This window comes from Strix aluco, chromosome 4, assembly GCF_031877795.1.
Source record: "Strix aluco isolate bStrAlu1 chromosome 4, bStrAlu1.hap1, whole genome shotgun sequence".
NCBI lineage: Eukaryota > Metazoa > Chordata > Aves > Strigiformes > Strigidae > Strix > Strix aluco.
Genome location: NC_133934.1, coordinates 61,533,625 through 61,552,957, shown reverse-complemented (window position 1 = coordinate 61,552,957; position 19,333 = coordinate 61,533,625).

Here is a 19,333-nt window from a genome sequence, read left to right as displayed (position 1 = left end):
ACTATTTTTTATGTACAGACATATCTTTTATGGGAGCCTTTTTGCTACAGCTGTCACCATGAAAATCACTCTGTTGCATTCAATTCAGATTGACTACTTCTACTGGATAAAAAAATACCTAAAATTATTTGCTGCAATTTATCTCTTAGTCAAATGTCTGTATAGTCCATTGCCCGCTGAGTGAAGAGTATTTATAATAAATGTTAGCTAACAAGCTTCTTCCTTGTTAACTAGAGCATTAAATTCGTCGACAAATGTTGTTCTGAGTTGGTTTGTGAGCAAATAAATGAAGTTCACTGGTAAGGAGGAGAAATATGAGACCACAGAAATATATATACACCTGAAGAAATTTGAAATCTTAGCACTTGTAAGCCTTAGAGAAGACTTTTATCCTGATAAAAACATACAGGACAAAGTTTTAGAAAGTAATTAACAGAGGAGGTATTATGGTCCCCCAACCCATACTGAAAGGTATATAGGTGTTCGGAGACACCTAAAGAGGTGAATTTAAAACTAAAACAATTATTTCCATTGATCTGAGAGCAATTTATGGTACTAAATTAGATAAATACAACTGGTCTTATTTTTTATGAAGGTTGCCTCCCATGTGGGCTCATGGCCAGACTACTCAGGAAGTCTGTGAGTATCAGGAGCAGGTGTTTACTATTTTGCAGACACCACAAGTATTTAAGCCTGCGCCCAGGACACCTTACAGCTTGCGCCTAAATGTGAAATAACCATAAGCAACTGGCTTCTCCTCTTGGCCTACCTACCCCCTGTGAAGTATTGTGTAATTTTGCCTCTTTAGATTACAGGATCTTTGGGGTCAAGGAACCTCTTAGCTTGCAGCACATACCTCTGCTGGGACCTTGAGGTGCTGCTATGGTGTCATTATATTTCTGAAAGATGCTAAATTGTAATTTCTTGGCAAAGCACTTTGTCTCTGTTTTACATATTTCTTGCTGTTTGTAATAGTCTTACGGCAGTATTTCTCCTTGAACTGCATCATCATCTTCATATTCATCTGTGTCATGATGGGGACTGTCATCCAGGAGATCTTCATGGATGAGATTTCCTTTGTCTGCAGGAGAAAGACTCTGAAATAGTCTCAGTCTTGCTGTTTTGCAGGGACTAAAGCCTGCTGTCATAATAGTGAATTGGGTTACTCGCAGAAATGAATTTGAAGTGCTTTCATGGACAGGACTACAGGGAATCAAGGTTTTATGAAATGTGTAAATAGGAATTTGTAAGAAACACTCCATCCACTTGCTTTTACCTACTGATAATAAAAATGTGTTTCTTTTGCTGCAGGCATATTATCTTGCTTGTCAGTTATACGTGATACTCTATTAACCACTGTATTTAGGATTACCATTCATTCAGTACTTTTGTTCTCCTTTCAACAGAGGTATGGGGGCAGAGTATTTTCTCAGTGTGTATATGCATGTAAAGCTCTTTTGCACTAATGGAAGATACACATGGCTGCATTCATGCAAAAAGGAGCCAGCACCTGATGCTCTTTTATCTCTCTCCTCCTCACAGAAAAGGAGACCCCATTTATTTAACGAGGTGAGTCCACTTAGAATCTTTGTTTATGAACTGGGGGGAGGGAGTCTTGCAGTTTAATGCTGAGCAGGGCTCAGAGAGCCTGGTCCCAAGCCTGATCTGGACTGCAGACTGGGCTGGTCTCTGGGTATATGTTGTGCTTGCCCTGTCAGCCCCATGAGCTTCAGTGTGGTGGGAAGCTGCATCAGCAGCATTGCACCACAGCCTTGCTTTTGGCAGCCCCTTCCACTGCTCTTCATGCTTTTGGTTAGGCTTTTGGGGAGTGGATGATGTACAAAAATACAGAGCAATTGTTTAGAAGGCAGCTTTCAATGCATCAGGCTTGCATCAGAGAAGTTAGATGTGGACTTTGTAAAGGGTATGTAGTTTTCTCCAGACCTTCCTGAGCAGGGTCTGAGCACCATGATTCCTACCTACCCAAAAAGCACTTGCAGATCCCACAATTTCAGTCATAACTGGGGAGGTACTTATGTGTCATTTATCCAATGTCACTCCCACTCCTGATGCTCCCCAGGTTTGGTTCATTTTGACAGGGCACCAATTTCCGCATCAATTTGTTGGTGACAATACCTAAAACTCAGAGCTGGCCCTGCCTATGTCAGGAGCTGGGTGGTGCTTAGCACGACTGAATAGGTCTTCAGGTAGTTTAGTTTGAAAGGAACAAATTTATTTTTTACACTGGAAGTGTCCCCTGATGTTAAGAACTATAAACAGATCCATGGAAAGGGGGTAACCATCTTGAGGAGTTAGACATTGCTGGAGAACCTGGACAGAGAAGAAAGGGAACCCGTATTTTTGGGCACCAGCCTGCAACCATCAGGCCTGGCTGCTTCTGCAAGTGCATTGTAGTTTCTTAACAGGTTATTGCTGTATTATTGTAGTTGCTGATACAGGTTATGCTCAACATATGCAAACAATCCTAAAATTTGGACTCATGTGCATGCATGTTTAGGTCAATACAGAGTGAGAGCAAGAAGCGTTTGGAAGGGAGGTTATTTAGTATGTGCAGCCTGTTACCGGACATTTAATTCAAGGGGAAAGTCAGTGTGCTTTGTCCTCATAAGAAATCAGTGAACTATGCTGTATACTAAAAATTCTACGTAGAGCTTATAGAAATGGCACTGCTTGAAAAATGAAATGAACTGATAGTATTGGCACATTCAGCATTGTAGTATTTTTTAGAATACTTATTGCTAATATATATATTCTAATTGGTAGTTTCCACTTTTAATTATCTTACATTTAGTTACAGCAAATGGTACCCTTGTTCTTTAAATGTAAATAAATTTGTGTGAGCATGTGTTTAATGACCTCTTTCATATTTTCCTTTTCACCAACACTGGAGTTTATTCTACTCGAGCTGAGCATTTCCATATTTTGTGGCTGTTTATTTATCTGTCCTTCTTCTGAAAGTATCACAGTCAAGATATATGGATTGGCACCAATTTGGTACTTGGGTGATTAATGTGAACGCTATTTCTAAACCATTAGTTTGTTGTACGTGGCATTTTATCTTTGTTCAGGAAAAAAATGCATGAAGTGCAAATGCTAACTATAGATTAAGCAAACTTGATTTATTTTGAAATGTAATAAACTTTGGAGAGGGGATTGCTTCCAAAGGTAATACCCTCACTCATAAGTGATCAATATGTCAAATATCTTTATTTTAAACCCACTTTTACTTATTAGTTTGAGGTCTTTGTCTGTCCAAATAATAATGCACTCCAGAAACACTGATTTGTGTTTTGTTTTTTAAAAAAACCACCACCATCACTACTCAAAACACATCTTTCTGAAGTGTGCATTGTTACTCCTGCACATCCCCAGCAGCTGAGGGCACTGAATAATATGATATTCAAATTCCAGTATAAGATTTTGTATATGTCGCTTCTGAATAAAGATGTTTCATCCCCAGCAGTTTTTGTTAGTGCTTTCCATCTAACAAAAGCTGAAGGCTGTCCTTTCTTTTTTCACTGAATTAAGTTACATATGTGATTTTATGACTGTATACAGCCAGGGTAAAGACGTGAATTAGGGTCCCATAGGGCCTTCAGTTTTACCAGCTGCAATTCCTACTGAAAGCAGCAAAATTTCCAGCCAGTTCATGAGGAACAAACTTCAGTCCTGAGCGCGTAACTGATCAGTGGATGTCACAGTGCCCAGATAAGAACATCACACATTGGAAAACTTTTTGTAAGGAGTGATTCTGGGCGATAAATACTATAATACAGATACACAGTCACTATCTGCAGAATGTCACCTGAACTTGCAGAGTAATAAAGTAGGGAAATGGCTCTATGAATTACCGTGGACAGGGAAAGATGGTCAATAGTGTGATATTAATGAGATTCATGGTATAGATTTCCATTTGCAGCCACAGTGCTACTCATAGAGAAGTAACAACAGTGATATCTCTAATGAAGGTTATATCTCAGGTGCTGTCTATTTAAACCCTATTTTTGTACCACAAATCAGTTTTTGGTAGCTACAAAGTTATCCAACAGCCTGAAGAGAAAGTGGTGACTAGTCCTTGAGTAGATGGGAAATTGAATGTACTGAGATAGTTGCTTTGAGCAATGTTTATGGCAAACCAAGGCCATGGTTTGGGATAGCACAATGTATTCTGGATTCTATCCTTAACTATTACTTTTTTCCTTCATATTATGTCTACAAAATATTTTAAAACTTCCTCTATTTAAAGAAAATTCAAAATATTTTGTGCTTCTATAGGTACATTGGTGATAAAAGGAAGACTAGGGAAAATCTGGGCCCTCTGGAAGGAAAGAGGAGACCTGGTTACCTGGGATATGGAGAAGGCTGAGGTATTCAACAACTCAAATGGAGAGCAGTGACGAGTGGTGTTCCTCAGGGGTCGGTGTTGGGGCCGGCGCTGTTTAACATCTTTGTTGGTGACATGGACAGTGGGATTGAGTGCACCCTCAGCAAGTTTGCCAACGACACCAAGTTGTGTGGTGCGGTCAACACGCTGGAGGGCAGGGATGCCATCCAGAGGGACCTCAGTCTTGAGAGGTGGGCCCATGCAAACCTCATGAAGTTTAACAAGGACAATTGCAAGGTCCTGTGCATGGGTTGTGGCAATCCCAAGCACAAATACAGGCTGGGCGATGAGTGGATTGAGAGCAGCCGGCAATGTCCGCTCACAGCTCAGAAAGCCAACTGTATCTTAGGCTGCATCAAGAAAAGGTGATTTTTTTCCCCTCTACTCTGCTCTTGTGAGAGCCCACCCACAGTACTGTGTCCAGTTCTGGGGCCCCCAGCATCAGAAGGACATGGACCTACTCAAGTGGGTCCAGATGAGGCCATGAAAATGATCAAGGGGATGGAGCACCTTCCCTATGAGGACAGACTGAGAGAGTTGGGGTTGTTCAGCCTGGAGAAGAGAAGTCTCCGGGGAGACCTTATGGTGGCCTTTCAGTACTTCAAGGGGGCCTACAGGAGAGATGGGCAAGGATTTTTTTACAGCAACATGTAGTGACAGGACAAGAAGCAATGGTTTTAAACTGAAAGAGGGTAGATTTAGATTAGATAGAAGGAAGAAATTCTTTACTGTGAAGGTAGTGAGGCACTGGAACAGGTTGCCCAGAGAAGTTGTGGATGCCCCCTCCCTGGAAGTGTTCAAGGCCAGGTTGGACAGGGCTTTGAGGAACCTGATCTAGTGGAATGTGCCCCTGCTGATGGCAGGGGGGTTGGAACTAGATGATTTTTAAGGTCCCTTCCAACCCAAATCATTATATGATTCTATGATTCACTCTTTGGGCATTAATGTGGCCTGATTCTTGAAAGTGTACATCTAGCAACAGCCAGGGTGATGGGAGAAGCGTGCCACATAACTGAAGATATATCACTAGCACTGTCAAGAACATTTCCCCAAGGACGGCCTCTTTAAAAGCCCTGATTTTCAGGAATCCCAATGAAGATCAACTTGAATGTCCCAAACATCTTTGCAAATCATGCTGCATAGATGTTGTCAGTGAGGTACGCTGGTGCAAATTTTAAATGTTCATAGTCATGTATATCAGGTTTCTGTAGAGTTTACATATACTGACCTCCTGGGGACCTTGGCCATTCAAAGAATGCACTGACTACAGAAATATTTCAGTGTGTCCTATGGTCTGTGTGTCATATGGCATCTCATGTCTTAGTAACCAATGAGATAATTCTTCGACTGAATAGAAAATAGTTTTGCAAAATGAGAGCTAGTGAGAATAAAAACACAGGAAGATAGAAAACAGCATGATAGAATTAATAGATTAATCTGTTCATCAGTTACTCTTTAAAGTATATGCCAAGTTCTTTTCTTTTGATTTGTATCATATGGATCAGGATTACTTCCAGGAATAAAGTCATCGTCTTTTTGTTCCTTTTGCTTTCTTTCCTTTCCTGCCTAGGACACATAATCAATATCTATAAATTTCTTCATTTTTATTGCTACAATGTAAAATCTTTTTTAAAAATACTTTTAGCTAAGGCTTAATAAGCAATTTTTTTGTGTGTGATGACTGCTTGAAGGCACGTTCTTCATTCCTGCTCAACCCTTGCAGTGAAAACTTCATCTGATAAGAAAGGAAAGAGGGATCAGTGACTAAGGCATACCTTTATATTATACCTCTACACAGGAGCCTCTTTATTCCTGAGTAGGAAATGCTGCAGGTTTGTTAACCACACAGGTATAGTATTCTGAAAATACCACAGTAGTTCAGATTTTGGTTCTGTCAAGAACTCATGCGCAAGTGTAGGGGGGAGCCTTTTCCTCTTCTTGTGTCTGGGTAGAAGTGATCTCATTCTTCCAGACTTTAGCTTTCTTTTCCTTACAAACTATAAGTCTTACATAGCTGGGATCACCTTTCTGCCTCTTTTGATGTGATATTAGCTAATGCTTGGAAATTTGCAAGTGGTTTCTAAGGGATGGAGAAACTGCTGATAGGTTTGACTCTGTATTGCAGGAGCAGCAAGACTGGCTGACCTTTCCATCTGATCCTTCCACTGTGACAGTGAAGGAGGAACAGTCACTGGGTTAAAATGTACAAGGAAAATAGTAGAGGTGAACAGCGAATGTGCATGGTGATGTGGGCCTATTATTTATTCCTAGATTCAAGATTTCAAAACCAAATAAGATGGTTCTTTTCTGACCTTCAGTATTACTCATAGATTAAAGCTCATAAATCCTTCATGGAGCCTGTAGTTTTGCCAGAGATACTGCCTCTGCTAAACAGAGACTCTGGATCCTCATTTAAATGCTTCAAATGGCAAAGAATCCCATGTCATCCCTTAATTAGGTTGTGATTGTTAATTATATTCTTTGCTAAATAATAGCATTCAGTTCTCTCCAGCTCACCTTTCAGCCAAGTAATCCCACTGTAATGCTGCTGGCTACATGGAGTAAACCCCAGCAATCAGCTATTTTCTCTATTGGTATGTGATTAGGGACAGCAGGGTAACTTGTTTCACTGAGCCTGAGATGAATTTTGCTGTTTCCATTATTCAGTAGTGGTTGGTGTCTACCTCAGCATATCAGTGTGGGATCTGAGGCAGGGGGACAGCACATGGTGTGGGCAAACCCCCTGGTGTGTGTTCAAGGAGTAAACTTGAGCAACAGTAGGCAGAGGTGGGCTCTTTCAGTGCTGTGATGTCTGGGCTGTGACTGAAGGATGGGAAATCCTTTGGTGAGAGGGGAAGACGCTTGAAAAAGTGACAACCAGTGGGCTGGACATCGTTCATTGGCATTAAACACTATGATAAAATAGGTCTTGAAATGCTACGGCAGATTGTATGTCCTAGGAAAGCATTTTAATAGTTGTCTGTTTAAATTAGTCTTTTCAATCTGACCTTACTGTCATATGGATGCAGTTAGAGTTGAAAAGATGGCTGGTCCAGAAGATTTATGCTTCTTGTGCCAGGCATTTAGTGACATCAGTGTTACTGGATTTTGCAGGTTCTAGATTAGTCATTTAGGTGAAGAATTGTTCTGTAAAAATTTTCCCAGAGAAAAAAAGAAAAGAAAAATAGCAGGAGGAGCTGCAACAAAGATTGGTGGTTGTGAGGAGCCTTGGTTGTAGGCAGAGCTGTCAGTTTGACTGTATTCAGTAAATAACACAAGTGTGTTCCTTTTTGGACCATTTTTTTTCCATCTTTAATACAGACTGCAGGAGTAATATACCAAGGCATAGACTTGTGATCATCTGCTACCTACTGGCAGAAAACTGAAGATGGCATCACCTGTTTCCTGTGGTATCAGAACTTTATTAACAGGTCACAGTGTTAGTAAACAGAAAACACATTTCTGAAGGATGTTTTCTTGTTTATTGAACTAATTTATTTTCTCTCTCTCTTTTTTTTTTTCTTTAGAGCTGTTTGTGAAGCCACATTCTCCTGTGCAGGAGAAGGAAAGGAGCTGTCAGACTCACGAAATCAGTTCTGTCTTGTAGTGAAAAGGAACATGCTTCACATACTAGTGACAGCGTGAAGGACTAAAAGGCCCGGTGAGTCGATGACTACATAGCAAGCAGTGCAATGGCAGGTCATCCACAGCATTTAAAGCACAGCTGTGGATAGTCAGATGCTTTCTTACAAACGCTATCAAGTAGATATGGAAATATTTTTTTGAATTAACATCTGGATTAGTAGAGGATATGTTACTAGTCATAAATATTGAAGTCTCTGTGTGAAAGAGCTGGAAATGTTTGCAGATCTTGAAAGTACAGCATATTTTAGCATGAATGGAATTACCTGCATCTTCAGTGTCCACTTGCTCCTTACTGTTTTTCTTTAAAATTGGGAGATTACTGCTCAAAGTGCTGAGCAGATACTTGTGAAAAGACAGACTGCATTCTGAAGGGCATAAGCTACGGAAAAAGAAACAAAGATGCCATGATCAGTATCAGGGAAGATCAGCAACAAAGCTAAGTATACAGCCAAGGTTTCTCTTCAGTATATCAAAAGGCATCTCCCAACAAGACCTTGTAAAGTGTCTTCATTGTTATATCCTGTTTAAAATGTGATAGTCACATAGTCTGTCACTAGCAATGCCCAGTAGTTTAGATAATCAACCACATGGACAGGCAGCAGCAAATATCTGATGGGAAATGCTAAGGATCAACGATTATAATAATGAAAACATTTCACATAATTTTTCAGAAACAAGAAAATGAGCAGAGGGATATCAGGTTTGCTAACCAACAGAGACAATATTTGTACTGATTAATATTTGTAATAAAGTTCCAGTAGTTATAATGGTAGATAACACTGGATAAGAACAGGCACTTTCAACATCCCAAACACCTTTTTTTACCTTTCTATATGGCTATATTTACTGAAATGACTGTGTGTCTCCAAAATATTTGAGTCACTTATCCCTCCAATGGTTGTGTAGGACAGGAAACTGTGTTACATGCTGTCTGGTGCACATGGGAGAGAAGCTCCAGTAACAAATCCACACATGAACATCAGCAGGAGAAAGGCTTCTTGGCTACCGTTTATGTGTTTTGGGCATGACGTTCTGTGTGTAGGCATGGAAAGAGGAATCTTATAGGAGATGTTTTATTATCATGTGCCACAAAGCACCCTTCTGACTTGGTTTTGATTTCTAGTATCATGGTTCTTTTGGCAGCTTACAATGGTTGAATCATGCTCGGGCATTCTGAGTCTGCTTTCATAGTATGTGATTTCAGTGCCTTCAGCTGAACTATGTTCTCCATGGTAGCTGAAATGTTATTGATTAACAACACGTTTACCCAAATTGTATATTCCACATCTATTGCAGGTCTTTTTTGACAGTGTTTTAAAGAGAAGTTGAATTTTTTTCTACATGATGGCAGATGTTACAGAAAAAAGATTATTACAGTAGATGTCTTCTCTTAGGCATGCTTCCTTTCTGAGATTATTTTGAAAGCTATGATTGTACTGATAGTTACTCCTATAAGCATATCTATTGACTTCAGGGCTTGAATTCTTCCTGCTAAGAGTGATGTTCATTACCTTTGGATTGGTATAGTTTTAACATTTTTATCAGAGGTGGTTAAGAAATTCAGTTCTCAAAATAATTTCCATTTTCGCCGATTTGTTTTTCTGTTAAACTTTAGTGTTTTCACTGACAAACTGACAACCAAAACACATTTGCCTCCCTGTATGTATTCCTGCATTTGGTAGGAATCATAAAATCATAGAAGGGTTTGGGTTGGAAGGGACCTTCCAAGTCCAACCCCCGTGGGCAGAGACATCTTTCACTAGATCAGGTTGCTCAAAGCCCTGTCCAACTTGACTTTGAACACTTCCAAAGATGGGGCATCTACAGTTCCTCTGGGCAACCTGTTCCAGTGTCTCTCCACCCTCATCATAAAAAATGTCTTCTTTATATCCAGTCTAAACCTACCGTCTTTCAGACCTGGAAGTTTTGAATCTTTGTATTAGTGTTGCAAACTTGGACACATTTAATTAAAATAAGAGCAAAACCATATTAGTATTTGCAGTTACTTGAGTGTCATTTCTTTCAATTTGGATTAATTTTCTTTGAGCAGCTCTAATTTCCATGAGATGTTATTGAACAGTGGTTGTCTGGACTGTTGCGCCTAACTAGGTAGCTGCTGCAGGAATGTGGTAGATGTGATTGGAGCACGGATGACTGTTTGGCTCAGTGAACAAAACCCGAGTCAAATGCTTGCCGTGTCTTGTCTGGCCAGCTTGTTGCCCTGTTGTTATTCCTCTCTTCAATTAGCACAAGGACAGGTACTTATGCAATTATCTCTCCTACCCAATGTCTCAAGAGCCCAATATAAACTCATTTCAGACACTTACATGATTAAAGTAATAAGAAGCAGTATGCATAGTTTGCTATGTCCCCAGGGGATAATCAACTGGCTAGCAACCTCCCACTTTACACATGTCCATTCCCAGGAAAAATATGTAAGACCAACTCCTGAAGAAGAGACTGATAAACACACTGTAGCTGAACCACATCTGGGCAGTGATTTTACGCACATATGCGAGCACTTTCCTAAATGAGTTAGAGCCTTAATGGATAAATCTGATCACTAACCAAGAGAAACTCTGCAGGTGGTTACTTGTAGCAAAATGGAGGGGATGGCACCATTGACGTAGGCTCCTGTTGGGGAGAGGAAATCAAATTGAAGAGCGTGCATTTATTGCATGGTGAAATAAAAAAGGGAAAATAAGAAATGAGAGAGCATGAGTATGTGCATGTGTGCATGTCTGCATGTGTACACTGACCCCTAACTCTAGAACTACTGCACTCTTTGTGGTTAGGGTTCGGGCATTCAGGGGATCTAGGAAACATCATCCCTGTCCCAGCTGTGAGTCAGCCTATGCTAATTGTCTCCCAACAGAACTCTTGACCTACCAACTTTTAAACTGAGTTGCTTTTTCCCTCATCCCTTTGATTGCATCTGTTCCACTTTGAATGCATCATATTGCTTGGAACAGAGGGAGCATGTTGCTCTCTAGCACATCAGGTCATTTCTAATTCATCTCACAAAAACAGCTGGGGAGAGTTTGCCTGAAAAGGGACTGCAAGCACATGAGAATTCTCTAGCCACGTTATTGTGTGATTCTTTGGTTTGCTGTCTTGTGTTGCATCATATTTGAAGTTTTCATTGGGCTCAGTTTCGGCTCAGTATTTTCCTCAGTATAAAAGAAACAGAAACTACTGCAAAGTTGTATCACTTCTGGTTGACATCTTGGAGGGGCAGTAGCTTAGGTGTGAATTACTTGGAAAAAATCAAGATTGTGTATGTATGCTCAGGGGTTGACTATCAGACTGGAGCGAATGAGTGCACATATGCATTTGCTGTGTGAAACACTGTAGGCCTAAAGTATATGCTTATAAGTTTGTACAAGATATACAGCAGGCTTGCCTAGATAAGGAATTTCTGAGATTTTGTACAGGGAGCTCTTACATGCACTGATAGCTGGCTCTGGAGGTGTACTGTGATCTCCTGACTTGCTCTCTGCAAGAAATTCCACATACTTCTTTATCCTGCATCAGACCTGTGATACCACTGAAGTTATAAATGCAAACATAAATGAAAGGAGGAGGTGGAGCAGCTCTGCACTGTCACTTGTTAGTCTGTTTGCTGTGATGACTGGTGTCAGGTCAGCGTGAGGGTAATTCTTTTCTCTTTCCACTACATATGTCCAAAGGCAGTCCTCATCAGTGGCCACATGATAGCCCTTCTTTTGTGGAAAATGAGTTCATTGTTATCAGTCCCACTACATGGGCTCTGAACGTGGCATTTCCTGGCAGTATCTTCTGGGATCTGTGGGGAGGTCAGATGCCACATATTAGAATATATCAAATTATCAAAGGCAGCCAATGGGTTTTTTTCTTTATTTTTATTTCATAATGTAACACTTAACTGCAAATACAGTACAGACTCTGCCAGTTAGGTTTGGGTCTGGAATATGGGCAGGCTCCTTTATGTGTCTGTGTGTATGTGCCTCTTACGGAGTCAGGCCAGCTGCATCTCAGGTAGAGTTGGTTTGGTTCCAGCTCTTGTTCCAGCAATCTTCAAAACAGACTCATATGCAGTTCTAGGTCAAGAAAAATGTGAGACTTGAACAGTTTTCATTTCAAATTTGATCTGACTTTTTGGTGCATGTGGGTATATGACATCATTTATATAATTCTGTGGGGGGGCTGGTCATAGAAGTGATACATCTCTTACTGTCTTTCATGGAGCACCATTTCAGGATGCAACACAAGATGTGATGGCTACTGGGAGTGAAGGTGGGTCTCTGCAGCAGATGGGAATCAAGCTGTCATTTTGATTTCCCCATCCTGTGGCATCACCCCAAAGAGAGAAGGGAGCTGATGCAGGCAAAGGCTGCAAAGCCATGTGGCTGCTGAAGTAAGAAGGGTTGTAAGAGGGATCAGCTGGGACAGAGTGACTCTGCATTACACCTCCACACACTTTTTGAGGGGATTGAGTAATTCTCTATGTGTGACTGAGGCCAGTATATAACCTTTTTCAGTTTTCAACTGTGATGTAGAGTATTTGCAGTGGATCCTGAGAAATATATTTTGGGGCCATATTATAAGAAATATGGTTTGGAAATCCATATAAATTGGCTGCAGTTCTAATATTCTACCAGAACACAGGTGCTCACAAGACACTTGTGCAAAGCGAAAAGATAAAAATATGGAACCTTTTTAGAAATACATGTTTTTGCTCAAGGAGAGTCTGAAATATACATTTAACAATGTTTTCTTTCTCAATTTGCAAAGGCTCATGAGATCATTTCAGTGTGAATGGCTTTCAAATAGGCAACAAAATGAAAACAAAAGTCAGGTTTACAAGAGATTTATGATTTCAGAGGTAATTATAAGGAGTGATAGTAAGACAGAGCACCTGAGATAATTCAGTTGCATTGCTTTAACAGATATGTATAGCAAATCCTGTCAAGAGTAATTAAGGTTACTAAACAGCTTATATTGAAAGATCTCACACAGGGTATAAAATAGGAAGGTTCTTTAGTCAATCCAATTTTAAAACTGAAATATCTTATAAAAATAAACCAAACGTGAGAGGAGGACAGAAAGAACAGGAATGAGTTACCCATAAGGCATAAAAGTTACAACATGGAGTTTGAAGTCTTCGGTTTGGGATCACTTTCATGATGGTCAGAATGAACCTTTTCTACTCTTAACACAGCAACAAACTCTTTACAAGAACTGAAAATTCAGATATTATTAGTGTCTTTAAAAAACCACCACTTTTGTGGGTGGAAATTCAGTGTAAAAAACCCTCTGAAAATAGTGATCAGTATTGGTAATCATGTTTATCTGCTGTCTTGACTGTCCTTTGCTCTCCTGGAGTCAGTCCATGTTAGCACCATGGGCTGTAGCATCCCCTCTCTCCTATCTCTTCTCCGTAAAACATGCCTGGAGATGTGGAAGCTCCTTTCTGCCATTCGGGTCAGAGCTGCATGTTGGCTAAGAGCTTGTGTCTCAGAAGGGGCAGCTGCCAGGATTGGTGAGTCAAGTTCCCAGCATCACGAGATTCCGAATCATCTTGGGCAAGCATGTGGCAGCAATTCCCCCGTACGCTTTGTTTTATTTCTTCTGTAAAATGAAAGTCATGCTATTTGCCATCTCCTGCGTGTAGGGTGTATACTCAAGTAGTGCACCATGTAGGTGCCAAATATCTTCACTCAGTTGCTTGGCTATAAATATTAATAGGCCAGAATACTTGACTCAGTGACCTAATATGGGCATTAACTCAACAAGTTCACTAGTGATAGCATTAAAATGTGCACTCCTTTAAAAGCTTGACCTTTTAATCACACAACATTTTGCAGGTTAAATAATAACCTTTAGATGAGCAGAACAGACTTGGGATGATCTAGGTTTTAAAATTCCAAGCGGTGTCTTCAATGGCAGTTTTTCTTTGCATTCATCTTAGCAGATCCTCACCTGCCTTAGCTGACGAAGAAATCCTTCTGCCAAATGAGAGGATGCTCTCATTTTGTGTGTCAAAGTAGCCGGAAGCTCTGTAGGAAAAAGCAGCCTGAGAACATCAGTGAGATACTTGAATTTATCAGTGGAGTGTCACTGGATAGCTGTAAAAAGCCTCACCTGAGTTGACAAGTTGGAAAAGGAAGAAGAAGGTTGTAAAAGAGCATTATAGTAGGCTGTGTTGTGCTTAATGATGTTATGTTTTGAATTTGGGAAGGTCACAATCTGATACAGACTTTTAGTGATATTTACTAGCTTTGCTGCTACTAAATCCCCATCAACATATCTGAGTCTGGTCCCATTAAACATGCTGTAGCTCTCAAAATTCAACTAAACAGAAATTTCCCAGGCATGATCTGAAGATTTCATGGAAAGCATTTATACTCTGAGCTAAACGGGACACCGTTTGCAAAAGAACTCACCATCTACTAGCTTCCACTGCTCAGGTAAGAGTTCCAAAATAAAGGGGCTCTTACTATCATAGCCAGTTTGCTTAACTGTGAACAGCGTAGTGGAGCCTTTTTTGCAGCAGACTCCATATTTTATATGTAGAAATAAGAGCAAAGAAAAATGTACCAAAATGAGGTTTTTCCACTGGAATAGTGCAGTCTCAGCAAAGCAGAAATTTCAAGGCCACATTTACATTTTGGTGCCATTTTCAATGGGGAGGGATGGAAGCAAATATCTTGCTCACATCATTTAAGTAATGCTGAATGGCTTGTCTCAGTGAATTAAAACATTTAATTTTCATGCTATTTCATTTAATTCCATTGAGACTTTTGTGCTAGAACAATAACTCTATGCTAAAACATTCTTTATTTTCTTTTATATTGTTTCAATGTTGATTTAAAACATCCTCTTCCCTTTTTAAACAAAAAGATTCAACATTATCAAAACACAGTCTTTTGGTATTTCCCAATTTTTAAGTTTCACAAGAAATCTCAACTCTTGTGCTATTTTACAATACAAATGCATTTCAAAATGTCAGAAGATCCTACTGAACAGAAGTATTTTCTTCCCAGTTCTAGTCAATAAATTGCTTTTGGACTGTTACAAGTACTGACAGGATGTATTATTACTTCTGCTGGGTGGTATTTCTTCATTATGTCTTCAGTCTGAGTCCTGCCTAGAATGTGTTTAAGTAGTCATCATATTGGTCTTATATCACAGGCTCTTTCTTTACATTTAAAGAAAAGAGGTGGTATGCATTATTCAGTGTTTCAGTGATCGTGACCTCACACCATATATGAAGGAGATGGTAGATGACTTTCCAAAAAGGTGATTTGTGCAATTCCCATTCAGGTTATCCTAGCATTGCTCTTTGGGGGTTTTTTTGTTTGTTTGTTGCTTTTTGGTTTTTTTTTCCTCTGGGTGGCATGTTATTTTTTCTAACCACAAACCAAACTGCTATTCCCATTAATCAGTCAGCTGAGCTTTCCATTTGTTTCTTATTGCTAAGGTTAGTCCCTTTCCTTGGAAAGTGCTTGGTTTTGTCATTCATCTGAATGATACCTTAGATAGGTAGATACGGTGAATGGCTAATTCAAAGCAACTTTAGGCAGCATAGCCAACACCTATGGAGCTCAGACTGAGCTAACATCCAGAAAATCTGGATGTGTCACTTTTTGGATGTGTGCCCTCTTTGAGCATGTTCTCCAGCCTACAGTCAGCTAGAAGCCTTCACAGACACACTGTTATCAGCAACACAAGTAGCTTCAGTACAGTGAGCTTGATAAGACTTACCCACAAAGTAATGGGTCATTTCAACATCAAAATGAACTATCGTTGATGCTGATCATAATTTTATTGTTTCTGGTCTGTAATTTATCTTACATGTATTTTTTGGAGTGGCACATGGCCTTTATTTGCAGGTGATGTTTGCCCTGTCCCTGAGGACATGACTCTTAATTCTAGTTTGGCTCTACTGCAAAACTCTTGCCTTTGTGAATCACACTTTTTTCTTGGATAAACCTAATCAAATGTCTTCAGTTTCTCACTATGAGGCAGGTGACCTACATCCTGACCAGTACTAGTAACTCTTTTGCAGTCTCTCAGATCAAAGATAATCAGAAAAACATTGAGACAGAGTGGAGATGCAGCGTTTTACTTGATGCAGCTGTACAAAAGCAACTGTAGGAGGCAGATGTGCACTGAGTCTGAGTTGGTAGGCTGTAAGGACTGGCATGACCAAGGCTAGAGCCATAAAAATAAAATTCATTGGGACTGCTTGTACACGACTTCCTGAGGGTGAGGACTATGTACTAACAGCTACAAAACAGCTTGATGTTAGTATTGCATTTTGAAGTGTAGCCTTCGCAGTATTTCTGACTGAAGATTTCTGGATTGATTTGGATTTGTGGTAAACAAGAACATAGACTTCCCCCTCCCGCCACCGCCCCAGTGGTTGGTGAGAACCAAACCTACATGATGTGTGCTACAAGTGTACTTTCTACCCTTGTTTTTACAATCTTTGTAATCCATAAACACATTTTGACTTTAGGTTAGGTACAGTACCACAGTTATCAAGAAAGGATGGATCTGCCCTCCTTTATGATTCCCAGAATGGGAAGAAATGTTACAGGTTTGTTTCCTCTAAAACTTACTCAGAGCTGTACAACCAACTAGGCTTTTCGTGAAATGTCTAGCTAAATGTCTAAGCTTCTTTAGATAGCCCTTCCCTGTATTCCTGTTGTGAACTCATCCCTAAGCCTGCACTGTTGAATGGTAGGACATGGAATAGGGAAGAAGAGTGACTGCAAGTGCAACTGTTATCCCTGCAAACAGAGAATTTGCAACCCCTCTCTCTGCTGTCAAAAAACAAGTACCAGGGATGTTACACTCCATGGTTATTGGGAAATTGTCTTCCCATTTATTTAATGCCCTAAGAGGTCTTAGGACTGTATCAGTCGTCTGCATTAACAAGGAAGACTAAATAAAGAAATAGTGTTTTCCTTGACTTGTCTCCCCTGCTGACAAAACAAGCAAACGAGAGGGCATAGCTTCTGTAAAGTCCATGGAATGTCATGTCTCTTACTCCTGACGTTCTGCATAGGAGCAAACCAAGTGTAAAAAAAAAAAAACCACAAACCTGGAATGATAAAATAAGCATTTCTAATGATGGTGTTAAGGAATCATTTGCTGTCACAATGACACTCCATCAGCAGGTCTGAAAAAGGTGAAGGATTCCTTGGCCATGCTGGTCCATATCTTTCATGGCACATTTTCCATTGCAGATGGTCATGTCAGAGCTGGGGACAGCCAGGACAAAGAAAAAAAATGTGCTATCCCCAAATTATAATTTCCAAGGCTACAAAACTGAGAAATAAAATCAAAGGCATGACTGTCACTTGGTGACACTGAAAATGTTTTGCTAAGTGTTCCAGTAAAGATGATACAGTAATGGTATCACATTGTACATTTATATGTCACAATACTTTTTACAGTAGCTATAGACTTGCAGATGCACTCCTTGATAATCCTGCAATTTTATCATCAGGGAGTGATAAGCTCTCAGATATGAAAGCTGATGTCAGCGTCTTCTGCCACTTTGATCTGCGTGAGCTGATGCCTTGAAAATTAATGAGAATGCTACATGTGAAATCAAAATCAATCTACTGTGGATTTTTTCCTCTCTCCTCCTTTCCAGGAGAGCTGGCAGGGGGCAGGGGTGGGTGGGAGACATGCGTTATCAAATCTGAAGCATGGCAGAGTATAAAGGCTGTAATCTCATCTCAGGATTCTTATGGCTTTAATAAACTCTTCATGCTTCATTCTTGCAGTTTACTGCATCATAGGGACCCCTCTGCAAAATTGCAGCCATAAATTTTCCCTTCTGCCAGGCAGATTTTACTCCCTTGCTTTGGTATATATGTCATCCTGCTTTCAACAGAGTCGAGACATGACAAAACTGATTAAATATTTGTATTACCTTTTCAAAATATAGAGAGAACTACAATTTTGTAGATGGAAGGAAAGAAGGCGAAAGTGTTGTTGAGTACAGTTCATGGGTACTTCTTAGTGCTTACAAACACACAAAGAAAAGTAAAATTCAACTCCTGTCACCTCTTGGGATGAAAATTTCTTGTCGCTTGATCTAAGATGGGCAAAACATCTTTATTACCACTGGCATTTGGCAAAAGGTAGTAGTCAATCATCCAAAAAAGCATTATTGTCCTGCCATCTGCTCCCACATCTGCTTAAGTCCTGATGGCCCCCAAGAAACTGTCTGCCATTAGCAATGATCCCTAAAAATAAAGTCCTTTTACTATGGGTAAGTGAGCTAAGTAGACCACATTGTCCCTTAAGATGGTCGTCTGGCTGCGATTGCACATTAATTATGTTTGGGGCTGGCAGCTGTAAATTGCAGTAATTGTTTGCCAGCTTCTGCTGGAGGAATCTGTGGGATGGAGCCTATTTCATCTCTATGTTTCCAAGGACCAGGCATGGTCTCAGCTCACTCTGCTCCTAGCAAAGCTTTCTCATGTGCTGTGTGTACAGCTCGCTTTGGCCAGCTTATATGGCACAAGGCTGGTGGTAGCAATTGCTGTTGAAATAAGCACAGTGATGGAGCTACCTGCAAAGTGTGACACCTTTGTGTCCCTGCTGCTGTCACCCACGCTAATCCAGTGATGTCACCACTGTTTGTAGGGCCTGTTCCCAGGAGGAGGCGAGCACCGAGGGCTGCAGTTTCCTCAGCCAGGAGTGCCAGAGCAGGGATGGTTTCTGTGTTCTGCAAGGATGAGATGTCTGTGCTGGGGAGAGAACTGTTTTGCAGCAGAGAAGGCATCCCCAGAGCTACCAAGGGAGGGAAACTGCAGAATGCAATTAGAGTCAATACAGTTGGCAAATATATCTATGCCATGACAGCAGTTTGGTACACACAAGTGAGCTAGCATCAAATTAACAGTCAGAACTGGAAGAGAGTATCTCTGGGCACTCTGCACATGCATTGGGGTCATGGTTTACACTACATGGAAACTGTACTTACAGCTAGAAGTAAAGTTTTATGTGTTTGGTCTTCATTGCAAACTGTTTTGAGCAAAGTGTCATAGCAGCATTGAAATGGGGTGACAGTGTGACATTAATAAAACCTTTGCTTTGTAACATTTTGATCACTAGGAAGCAAACTAATCAGAACCTAGCCTTTTGGTGATTGAGATGATCAGAGAAGCTTTTAAATGGACAAGGACATTAAGAGCTAAAATTCTCAAGCTGTAAAAAGGGAGGATATTTCCATTACAAAAAACTGCTTAGTAGTAAAACTGAGTTAGAAGCATTCTC